Below are 12,114 nucleotides of genomic sequence, written 5' to 3'. Positions count from 1 at the left end.
CGTTGAGTCCGTGCAGATGACGCAACCAAGCTCAAGGAGGAGCTCGATGAAGATCTTGTCTTTCATGTTGTTTCGTTCTAGTTGATCAGTAGTGGAGCCCAGTTGGGGTCGATCGGGGGCCATGTCGCATTTGGGGTTCTTCTTTTATTTTGGTTCCGTAGTCGGACCTTGATTGTATTTGGATGATGTAATGCTTTATTCATGTATTGTGTGAAGTGGCGATTGTAAGCCAACTATGTATCTTTTTCCCTTATGTATTACATGGGTTGTGTGAAGATTACCTCTCTTGCGACATTGCTTTCAAAGCGGTTATGCCTCTAAGTCATGCTTCGACACGTGGGAGATATAGCCGCATCGAGGGCGTTACAGAACTGTTCTTCTTATCAGCCAAATACTTCTTGTAGTTACGCTTCCAGTGTCCCTTCTGCTGGCAGTAGAAATACTTAGTCTCTTTAGAGGCTCCGCCCATGTTCTTATTTTGAGACTCGGTCTTACAGACTTCAGTAGATTTATTCTTCTTGGACTTGCCCTTCTTGAAACAGGTGGTCTTATTGACCATCAACACTATTTTGTTTTCTGCATTCCAGGTTCTACAGTTTTGAGCATAGCAAACAACTCATTTGCACTTTTCTCCATCCCATTCATGTTATAATTCATGATAAAAGCATCATAAGCTAGGGGAGTGAAGCAAGCACAATATCTGAGAAGCCACTCTATCAACATAGCCAGAAAGCTTTACAATATGCTCACTCATTGAGGAACCCTCTTTCATCTTGCATTCAATCAAGGCCTTGGTTAATTCAAAACGTTCGGTCCTTACCTGCTTCTTGTACAGAACTTCTAGTGACCCAGTTATAAATTGAGTAGTAGATAATTCAAAACACTTTTGTAGTTCAGGATCCATGAAAGTTAACATGAGGCACTAGACTAAATCATAGTGATCACTACGAGCAGCGTAAGCAGCAACTTCTTTTGGTGTTGCATCCTCTGTAGGAGCATCACCAAGGGGCTGGTCTAGCACATACTCCGTAGAACTCCTCAGAACAAATCTCAAGTTCTAGATCCAATTCGCATAGTTTCCACCATTACTAGACAACGTTTATTTCTCTAACATAGGGGCTAAGTTGAACATATTGCGAGCCATTGATCTACAATGATAGACATAAAATTCATTTAGACATTTATTAATAATTAATGTTGCAGTAGTATTTAAACAAATTTTGATATAAAGTGCATTCCCACTCAAATCAATATTTTTCATAATTGAAAGTGAGTGATTCAAGCCCTGATCTAGTTCATAGTCATTGATCTAGACATCACTGATGACGTGAATTTTGACCGGTAGGCAATCTGTTGCCAATCATATCACCATATGACTCTCATTCATCTTTCGATGCTTTGTTCTCCGAACTCAGAACAATTTTGCAAGAACATCGATACAACCAAGTGTTATCTACTTGCTCGGTCTTACCTCGCCAGTCTTACACTTCACGATCCGTTTGTACTCATGTGGACATGACGTACTCCAAAAAGCCATGTGTTACAGATGGTTGCAACACTAGTAATATCACCTTTTAACTTGATATTTACTATGAGAGATCACCCTAATAATTGAATACTATGCAATCAAAGGATACAAACGATAAAGGGATAAACATCTCATGCAATTCATAAAAGCATGATATGGTATGGCCCTACATGCCAGGAATCCTTCATGATCATCTTCAATCTTTTGTTGAAGCATCGTGACGGGCAATATTTTGCTGTTGTGGCTACCATTTCAAACAACCGTTGCCGTGGCAACAATTTCAGAAAAAGATGTTGTGGTGACCAATTCAGAAAACATTGTTGTCGCATAAAATGTAGAAATTTTGTTGTGGCATGAAATTATAGCTCCTGATCCCGCACCTAGTACACCTTCTCCATGTCGGGGACCTCTGTGTACGTTTTCCACCGTCACTTGTAACCTGTAGGCTATTTCTACTATATCTACATTAACGTGGCAATCTCGTGGATCCAGCAATCATGTCGTGATCCGCAGGCCACTTAACATTACAACATATAACCATCTCATACATAAACTCATTATCATGACGAAGGCTATACCACATCATATGCATACTCTACAAAACCAAGTTAGACATCCTCTAATCGGTTTTAGCAAATTTTACTTATGTGGTTAACCCGTTTTAACAAATAATACTAGCAACCTACGTCCACAACATAGGCAATGATTCTTGATGCTAGATTAAGTTTCGGGGTGTGTGAAACAAGAGACTTAATTAAAAATCTCTAGCCCCACACTAAATGTCGTTAAATACGCATGACTCCCTAGAACATCATCCATCTTCAGCACACTCTTGTGTATGCAACGGTTCACTATTCTTTACTATGATGAGGCCCAAAGAACTGTTAGCAGATCACCGACAGCCAGAGACGAGTGACTACCGGAACTTTGTGCAAAGCATCATCATGCCGCCAATGAACTGAACCGAAGCAACACTCAAGGGAAGCATATAGCTAGCAAGAGCATCAAAACCTCACATCCACATGTGATCTATATCGCAACCTGCACCCACTCATATAAGTGCTCATCATGCCACTGTTTGGAAATGTAGTAGAAAACAAAAAAACACGCCTACGCACACCCAAGATCAATATGAAGAAGCATAACGGGATGGGATCACGATCGTCACCGTCACTGAGTTGTAACGGAAGAAGAATGTGTCATGTAGATCATATTTGGAGTCCCTCAAACCGTCGATGTATGATCCCACGAACCGCCCACAAATAGTCACTCGAACCGAAGACCGAAAGCACGACCTCTCCACTTGGTTGCAAGCGTGCAGCCTTCATGATCCGGCAGCGCTTCGTCATCCAAAGCTAATCATCGCCAGTGAATTAGAGGGAGGAGATTCGAACCACAGTGGGCTTACAATTATGAGGATTAGAGGAACTAAACCAAGCTCTAATTAGTCAACTAGGACCAACTAGAACTAGGGCTAGATGAACTAGAGGAGGCTCCAAAACTTGTGTATTACATAGAGCAAAAACCCTAGTATATATAGGTTGGAGGGGAGGGAGAGGGCAGACACCAAGGAGGGAAAGTCCCTCCTTAGGGCGCCAGCCAAGGGCGAGGACTCCTCCCCTAGTCCAATTCAACCCCCCCCCCCACACACACACAAGGAAAGGGGGGCACCACTTCCTATTGGGCCCTTGTGGCCCAATATGCCTTCCACTGTTTGGCCTTTTAAGGCCCATTGATATTAAATTAAATATAAATGTCTTCTAGCGATTACTAGAGCATATTATATATAATTGAACAGCCCCGGAAACATTTTACACCTATGTATTAATTATCGGTAATACCCGGTATTACCCGATACTCTCTGAAACCCTTCCGGTGACCCCAAAATGCTTTCTGATCCTCTCAAAACTATTTTGAATATTTATGAAACAATTCCAAAAATATATTATTATAAATCCCATCCTACTGATGCTTATAAGATCATGATTGACTTAAGCTTGTGAACACATAGGTTCGGTAACTCATAGACATGAACGAAACCCCTTCATTCAATGACCGACAGCGGAACCATGGACGTCCATATCGATCCCTATGAGCACATGAATGATATTTGAGTGAACCTTTGGTTATCATGTGATGTTCCATTTGCTTCGTGATACTTCACAAAACCCGGGATACATCGGTATCCTCTTGAGTCATCACTTGCTCATTATACCATTATCATCATTACCGATTTTGTTCTTCTTTCTCGTTTTTGTGTTCCGGCATTCCCGTGACATAGCCACCTGTGACTGGCCAGACGATGATGGATGTCGTCACACCGAGAGGTCCCTAAGAATATCTCTCCATCGTTGGAGGAGAAAATCCCACTCTTGAGCTATTTAGTCCCTTGTCAAACTTTTCGATGAGCCTGTAAGTTGTCGTTGTGATCACCGTGTTATAGGTGACGTTTGAGCAACCCCAAAGTCCACTATATGATAAGAAGTGATTATGATACTCGCATGGTCTAAGGAGCAAAATCACGCGTTAACACCATGTTATTACAATTGAATACAAACGGTATTAACTCAATTCATAACAGACAATTTTGGGTCGATTCAATATGATCGTTCTTCCAAAGTCATAATCTTAATGTTGTTTTTGGGCTATCTTTACACTTAATGATTTCCTAAGATCCAGAAAACGTGATCACCAACAACACTTGAGCTAGTCCTAGAGGCAAGACTAGGAACCTTTTATTTTACCATTTATTATTCCACACAGGCATATCAGTTTTCCACTAAATCACATATTCTAGGATCATAGCAGTTAAAGCATAGAATATAAACTCTACAATTATGAATATGGAAATATAATAATACAAATATTATTTTCTCTAGGGCATATCTCCAACAAAATCTACATCTGTTGGTCATGCCCAGGAGGGTTCCCACAACTTACTTGGTCCAGACAAAGCCCATATTGTATCACGGTTACACATGGAAGATACTCAACTTTGAACTCATACAATCCCTTTGATAGCTAGGTGGAATTCCCCGCCAATGAGTACACTCTGATGATCCAATCAAAGCCAGTCCACCCAGATCGATTCATTAATTTAGTAGTTAAGTAGTCAACCATAAGTAACCTTTAGTGTGATCCTAATCCACATTATAGCAACCGAGCAACTACTCATTGGTTACAAGATTGGTGTAAAATGGACTACTGGGTTCTATCAAGCATGAAGTAAAAATCCAATAGGGGTTTCCTAGTTGGAACAACTACAATGCATAAAAACATTAGTTATGCTCAAAGGTTCCACTTGCCTGGTATTGACGATTCTTCAATCTCACAATCTTTATCAAGCTACTCTTCGCTCTCCCTACAATCTATCGTAAGTAAAGAGCAATCATAAACAACCATATAATACAATCAAAAACATATAACAAGTGTTGTGCATGGTATCAATGTCATTGTGCTGTGAGATCATGTGTTAGTGTTAACTCATAAGAGTTTGGAAAACATAGTGGTTGTTAATTTGAATATATGTGACATAAAGGTTCACATGCAAGTATCAATAAGGGTTCATCACATAATAAGTATGTTATGTCAAGTTGTGGTTGTTAGATCCAACTAGACATAATCTTAACAACAGAGTCAAGGTCTGAATCTTGGATAGCCAAGTTCATACTCAAGTCTGAATGGCAATTCAAACTTATTGACCTTTCATGAAGATTAATACACACTAAGTGTCTAGGTTTCATCTTGGGTTCATCAACTTGGTTTGACTTCCAATTTGAAATAGTGTTCATGTTATTTTAATTCAATTTGAATTGAGTTAACAATTTGATTTGGTTCCCCTAAGTTAAATTGAATTACGAATTATGAATTATTTCATAACTGACTGAGTTGGTTCAATTCAACTCAAATACAATTAATGCTTCCCTAAATTCAAATACAAGTCCAATATAATTACTAAAGTTTATTTATTTGATTCAAGTTCAAACTAAAGTCAACTCTAAATCCAAAATGATTTGCTATGTGTAAATAGTTTTCAAACTTTATTTAAGTTTGAATTTACACTTAATTTAACTTAAAGTCAATTGTGACGCCACAAATATTTAATAGGTTCAATTCAATTTACTAAAGCATGTTGCAATAATTTTATTCAAGTTAAACTTATGGTTTAAAAGTTATAATCAAATTATGTTTGAAATTAATTCAAATTAATTTAACTTCCTAAATTCAAATAATAATCCAAAAATATTTACTAAAGTTCATTTTTAGGTTTCTGAACCTAGTTGCAAAGTAATTATTCCAATAAACATTTTTAACTCAAAGTTAAACAAAATTTAGGTTTAAACATTGTTTGAATTATAGCTACTATTTAACTATATTCAAGTTCAAATTTTAAATTATTTAAAATTGTACTACATTAGCTAAGATGAAATTGTATCTCACTAGTTCACTTTGCAGAAAGTATCAATTTCATTGGATTTATAATTTGCAAGTTATGCCCTATTTAAATTCAAATTCATTCTATTGGAATTTAAATTTTAAATTATTCAAATTTTAAATTTTATTTATCTAGGTGAAAGTGCATTTCCTAAGGATCGTTTTGCAAAAAGTTTCACTCAATTTGGACTTATACATAAATAGTTATGATGGTTAGAATATCTGGGGGGGTTCTGCAAAATTGCCAAATGAATTTAGCTAAATGAATTTTCTTAGGATAAGGTGGTGACATGGCAGTTCCTGATTGGTTGATACCGATTCAAATAAGTGGGTGTGTCTGTGTCGTGCGATCAAGATCTGACGGTCGGGAATAGATCAGAGGGGGTTAGGGTTTCGACTCACCGGAGATCTTCGCTAGAATCTAGCCGAAAAATGCGAGCATGGCACCGCTGGCCTCGGACATGGTCGCTCCGGTCGTTCCCGTGGGTGCTAGAGACGGCAGAGGGCATGGACGGGTGCGGCTCAGCGTCACGGGTCCTCTAGTGGCCTTGGTGGTCACTGGGGATGAGGGAAGCGACGTCGAGGGGTTGCCGGAGTTATGCACGACGGCGAAGGCTTCGGGAAGTGTTGGCAAAGCTCAAAATTGAGCGCATGTGGATGAAGCAAAGGGCCATGGAGATGCGCGAGAACGTACCGAAGATGATGTACATGGTGCGGGGGGCAAACGTGTGCTCACCTCGCCGGAGTGAAGCCCACAGCGGTGGTTGGGCTCGGTCCTCGTCGGAGTTGGGCGTCGAGAGGTCTTGGGGCTCACGGAGGATGTCTAGAGAGTAAGTCATGAAGCGGCGAGTCGAATGGTGGCAGCGGTGGGGCACAAGGGATTGCGGCTTAGCGGAATTGCGCCGACGAGATCCTAGGTCAGTACGGCGGAGAGGGGGTCACGGCAGAGCATCTTGGGGACAAGGGATGCTACGGCAATGGAGCTTTGGGAGAAGGCGATGGGGTGGATTTATAGGACATGGAGGAAGGTCCTGGCCTGGCCTGAGTGCGCGAGTGGGGGTATCATGGGCGCGGGTGTGCGGTTGTGGGCGATGTGGGCGCGGGAGCGGTTGTGGGAGGTGGGGGACGGTGCTGACACACAGGCCCAGACGGTCGATGAGAGGAAGGAGAGAGAGGGGCGCAGGTGTGGTGCTGGGCTGGCTAGCTAGTTTGGCTATGGCCTGGCTAGCTGGCTGGCTGGGCCCTTTTCTTTTTATTTTATTTTCTGTTTCTATTTTTCCCTTTTTCTTTTTCTGTTTTATCTGGAAATTCAAATAGGTTTTGAATTTGAATTTTCTTCAAACTAAAAACTTGCTCTAAATTCCAAATGGAATATTTATGACTATGCCAACCTTTTGTATGGACATTTTGGACATATATTCTTGCACTTATATTTTCCTTTTGAATTTGAATTTGGTTTCAAAACCAATTGTGTTTCAAATCCAATTTAAAAAATTGGCAGAAGGTCAAACTCATTATTTGGACTTAAGAAAATCCTTTTCCTGCCAAATAAATGCAAAGCCATTTTTAAATAATTTCCCTTGACTTTTTGAATTGATTTCAAAACAGATCCAACTCAATTCTTTTGGGAAAATTCATTTGGCTTTGAATATTATTTGGGTCTTGTTATGGGTATCCTTACGCCCAAATAATATTTCAAGATGGTTTGGTTTCTGCCAATGGCTAGCTAGGTTTGAACTAGTTGTATCGGGATTTTAACCCTTCCTAAGCAAACAATCAAGCAAATCGAAGTTAATCACAAGCAAGTCTAGACATTCATGGGTTTTTCCTAGAAATTTTTTAATCCCCTATGAAATTTTTAACATACCAGATTTGGAAAAAATCTAGGATGTGACCGATCATCGAGGATGAGAGAGGATAGTCGCCTACAATAGGGTACATGTGGAGTCGGAAGATCAAGCAAACAGGATCCAGAGATTCCTCGTAGCATATCACAGGATCGAAAAGCGAGAAGCTCATCACCCTCTCCAAGGTGAACTTGTTGAGCACATGTGGGTAATTCATGACACTTGATTGTTGTGCTTTGATTATGTTTTATTTGGACTTGTACGTCATTTGGACTATATGTTGTGTTTAAATTTGAGGATCTAATGTGCAAAAGTAGTTGAGAAGGGGTTTATATGCAAAAAATTATGGAAGAAATAGCAAAGGAGAAATTAGGAGTGGACTACATCGCGAACGGTTGTATCATGCGAGTCGGCTGGAAATTGGACGATATCATGCTAATTTCATGCATGTGAGAGCATCTTTTGATAGGAATGATAGACTACGCATATCAACAAGGAATTCCTTTTTTAGGAGCCCATTTGAAAAGAACTCCAAAGTTAAGCGTGCTTGGCTTGAAGCAATTCTATGATGGATGACCGACCGAGAAGTTGGTCCCCAATTTCATGATTCTTAATTCTACGCATGTTCAAACCCACAGAAACATTGCCCAACATTTCCCTTATAAGCATGTAGACGGACGGTGTACAAGATTCATCGAATGTCCGCATCATGATACTAATGGACTCTGATAAGTGACATACGTGTGGCACAAACACATGTCAACTTCAACGTGTTTTATGACAAGTTTAGTGACGCGAGGATGGCAACTTTATTTTCGGATGACATTTTTTGTTTTTTATTTGTTTTTCCTTTTGGATGGCAACTTTAGTTGTAAAAAACGTCAGGACCGGAAAGCTTCATACCACACGTGTGGCACTTATCATTTGGAAGACTAATTAAGTCTAACACATCTATTAAAGTAACAAGGGTTAGTGTGCTTTTGGGCGCGGACAGATGCGAATGCGTCCACCTCCATCCCTACCCCCTTGTACATGCATTGTTCAGAGAGACACGAGCACCCATCCCCTCGCCGACTGAAGCTAAAATTGTGCCTCGGTATGAATCCCTCCCTCCTCACCGTGATTGAACGAACGAACGTCATGCCTCGTGGTAGGTTCGACATTCGGCATTTTTACCGAAACCCCTTGCTGCTATTGATATAGTCAAGGAAGTGTTATCCATGTGAAACGCTTGTGTTAGCATTAGGGAACGGGGAAAAAGTCCAAAATAAACATTTAATTTATAGACAAAAGCTAAATTAAAACTGAACTTTCAATTCCTGAAATCAGCACACTAAACTCTTTGATCCCGGTCTATTTTAAACCTTGAGAGCATTCCCAAACAGGGATTGTCGATGTGGCAGGTTGAATCCTGGGATTGTTGACTGTGGAAGCCACTGGGCTGGCCCAACAGGCGCAAAAAAAAAAAGACTGAGATTTTTTTCGTTTTTTTTTTCATAATACATGAATTGAAATAGACAGCTACTACTACTGTTGATTGCGGACGCGACCGGACGGCCCGCGAAGCGAGTTATTTTTTTTCCTTTTTCATAAGGCGCGACGTAAAAAATACACACAAAATAGGCAACCCAAAGGAGTCGAACTTGCGACTTGGTGCTGCCAACTTCCCGCCCAAGCCAGTGGAACAAATGGTTCGGTTCTTATTGATTGAATAAGAGGCCCGATCAATTTAGCAACACGCCGCAAAGTCAAGATTAGAAAAAACGTAAACACATGTGAACAAATGTGTGAGACGTTGAGTGCTTTTTAAAATATGAACAACATTCTGAAAACAGAATGAATTTCGAAAAAGTGAACACTTTTTGAATAAATGCGAATGAATTTTGAAAACTAAATTTTTTTGAAAATCCGAACACTTTCTGAAATTTTAAAAAATGGGAGCAACTTTTGAAACCTGAACAAAGGTGTGAAAAAAATGTTGAATACTTCTAAAAAATGAATAACTTTTTGAAAACAGTACAATTTTTCATTTTATATTAAAAATGGGAGCAACTTTTTAAACAATGTAAAAAATGTTTGTCTAGTTTTGTAAAATGTTCATTTTCATTTAGGAAATGCTAAACATGTATTTGGCAAAACATTACTGTGTATTCAGAAAAAGTTGAAAGCATGTTTTTTTTAAATGTACATAATGTATTTGAAAAAAGTCGAAAGTGCATAAAGTAATACGACAGAAAAAAAGCTGAAGAAAACCGTTGAGAAATAAAGAAAACCCAAAGGAAAAAAGCAATAGAAAAAAACAATAAAACCATCGCAGAGCAGGGGCACGAGCCACTGGTCTAATGGGCCGGCTCGATTTGACTTGCCAAGTCAGCGAATCCCAGTGTAACGGTTTCAAGGTTCAAAATAGACTGGGATCAGAGTTTGGTGTGCTAATTTCAAGAATTGAAAGTTCAGGATTCGATTTAGCTTTTGTATATAAGTTCAAGGTTTGTTTTGGACTTTTTCCCGAAACAGGGGGTGTTTGTGCAGATGGGGCCAGCATCTTGAATGGGACGTTTCATTTTGGAGGCTCGAGGATATTTAAGGCCAACAGATGCTCATAGCGCATTTTTGACAAAGAGGGAAAATGACGAGGTAGTCGAGGTGCCAACCCATAGTGGAGCTAGCGGGAGTAATGGCGATGCACAGGTGCTCACAGGTTGAAAGGAAAAGAACCTCTTCCAGAGTAGAACCGGAATTTACAATCATCCAATATAATCAGTACAATTATTGGTTGCATATATAGTACTGGTCATGATACGTGCATGATTCGACAAGGTTTTGTTGGGTTTTGTACACACAAATTAACACCTGCGATCAGGCCATGTGTGTTTCCCCGTAGAAGTCGATGGATCCTATTTGAAACCTTGGATTGGCACTAGATTCTCTCCCACGTAGAAACCGAAACCTGGCAAAGGCAAGCGAAGCTTAGCTTATTTTTAGTCGCAAGAATAATATACGCAGAATGCAACATGACTATATCATCCGATAATAAACCATAAAACGTACCGAAGTACATTTGCTTTGTATCTCTTGTCAACAGTAAATGATTTCCTACAGAAACGGCTGCCAAAGATTACAGAACTCCGAGCATCAATAGTATTCCAGGTAGACCCTTGGTCTGTGCTCCCTTCAAGGACCCTGCAATGCAACATTGTTACTGACTTGCAGAATATCATCATTTCAAGACAAATTTTAGCATGGTCCCTCTTACCTCCCCTTTTCACATGAGAGGTAAGAGTGCATAATAGATCTGAACCATTGATTTGAGTAAGTAGTGGTCTGATTAACTCTTACCTTCTTACCTCCCATGTGAAAAGAGGGGGTAAGAGGGAGCATGTTAAAATTGCTCGCATTTCAAAGAAGGTTAAAAGCAGGCAAAGCTAGTGACATACTACTCTCTAACAGGCAACTTCTATTAACAATATGAATAACTTGAGTAGCAAGTAACACCGTTCGCATAAAAACTAGTCCCTCTGTAACTTAATGTAAGAAGTTTTTTTAACACTGTCATAGACTCTAAAAACATCTTATAAAAAGATACAGAGGGAGTACTTAGTAATAAAACTAACAATGTTGTCAGCGATACAGCAACAAAAATGGCAGGAAAATGTTGCATCACAGAAAGGAGGAGTATGGAAACAGAATGGATTATTCTCTGATTAACTGATAATAGATATGTGCCCTCCCTGTGGTGGCTGTCTCATCCCCTTAGCAGGCTATCTCCAACTTCTGGAAATAATATTCTTTACCTGGAATCTAATCCTAACAAATCCCCAGGAGATAAAGATGTTCAATTGAGATGCCCTGCCTTGGCCTGGTGTGTCCCCTGTAGTTGTAGGGCTATAGGCCCATGACAGGCGCTCATGAGTTATTTACGCGCATAACATACAGCATAAGTTCTGTTAAGGAGTATTAGTATTGGTCTAGGAGTCCTTATTAGTCTATGTTTAGTTTCCTTGCACCTCAAGTCATGTGTAATATATATATGCCCCTTGGGCCTTCAATAAAGATAAGTTGCTTTCCTAACATGGTATTAGAGCCTAGGTTTAGGTCTCCGGACGCTGCAACTCGTCCTTACGAACCAATTTTTTTTTTCTCCACCAATATCGATCTGTTCTGGGTCGATCTCGTCTTCTGCCATCGTTCCCAAGCTGCGTGGGCACCTACCACGTACCACGGAGCACCTGCCGCCCAGCTGCTTCGGTCGATCCAAGCCGTGATGCCCGTGACGCCGGTGACGTGTGCCTGCCCAGCCGCGAT

General features: G+C 40.1%; 1 long non-coding RNA gene across 1 annotated transcript; it reads right to left on the bottom strand.

The window, feature by feature from the left end:
- Positions 1-10,511: 10,511 nt before the first annotated feature.
- Positions 10,512-12,104, bottom strand: LOC125532436. The gene is made up of 2 exons (XR_007294124.1): positions 10,861-12,104; positions 10,512-10,759 (listed from the first exon to the last, which is right to left on the bottom strand). It is a non-coding gene; the product is annotated as an uncharacterized LOC125532436 (long non-coding RNA).
- Between the last annotated feature and the right edge of the window lie 10 nt (positions 12,105-12,114).

Source organism: Triticum urartu, unplaced genomic scaffold, assembly GCF_003073215.2.
Source record: "Triticum urartu cultivar G1812 unplaced genomic scaffold, Tu2.1 TuUngrouped_contig_9927, whole genome shotgun sequence".
NCBI classification, from domain to species: Eukaryota; Viridiplantae; Streptophyta; class Magnoliopsida; order Poales; family Poaceae; genus Triticum; species Triticum urartu.
This window is presented reverse-complemented; position numbering and strand designations above follow the sequence as displayed.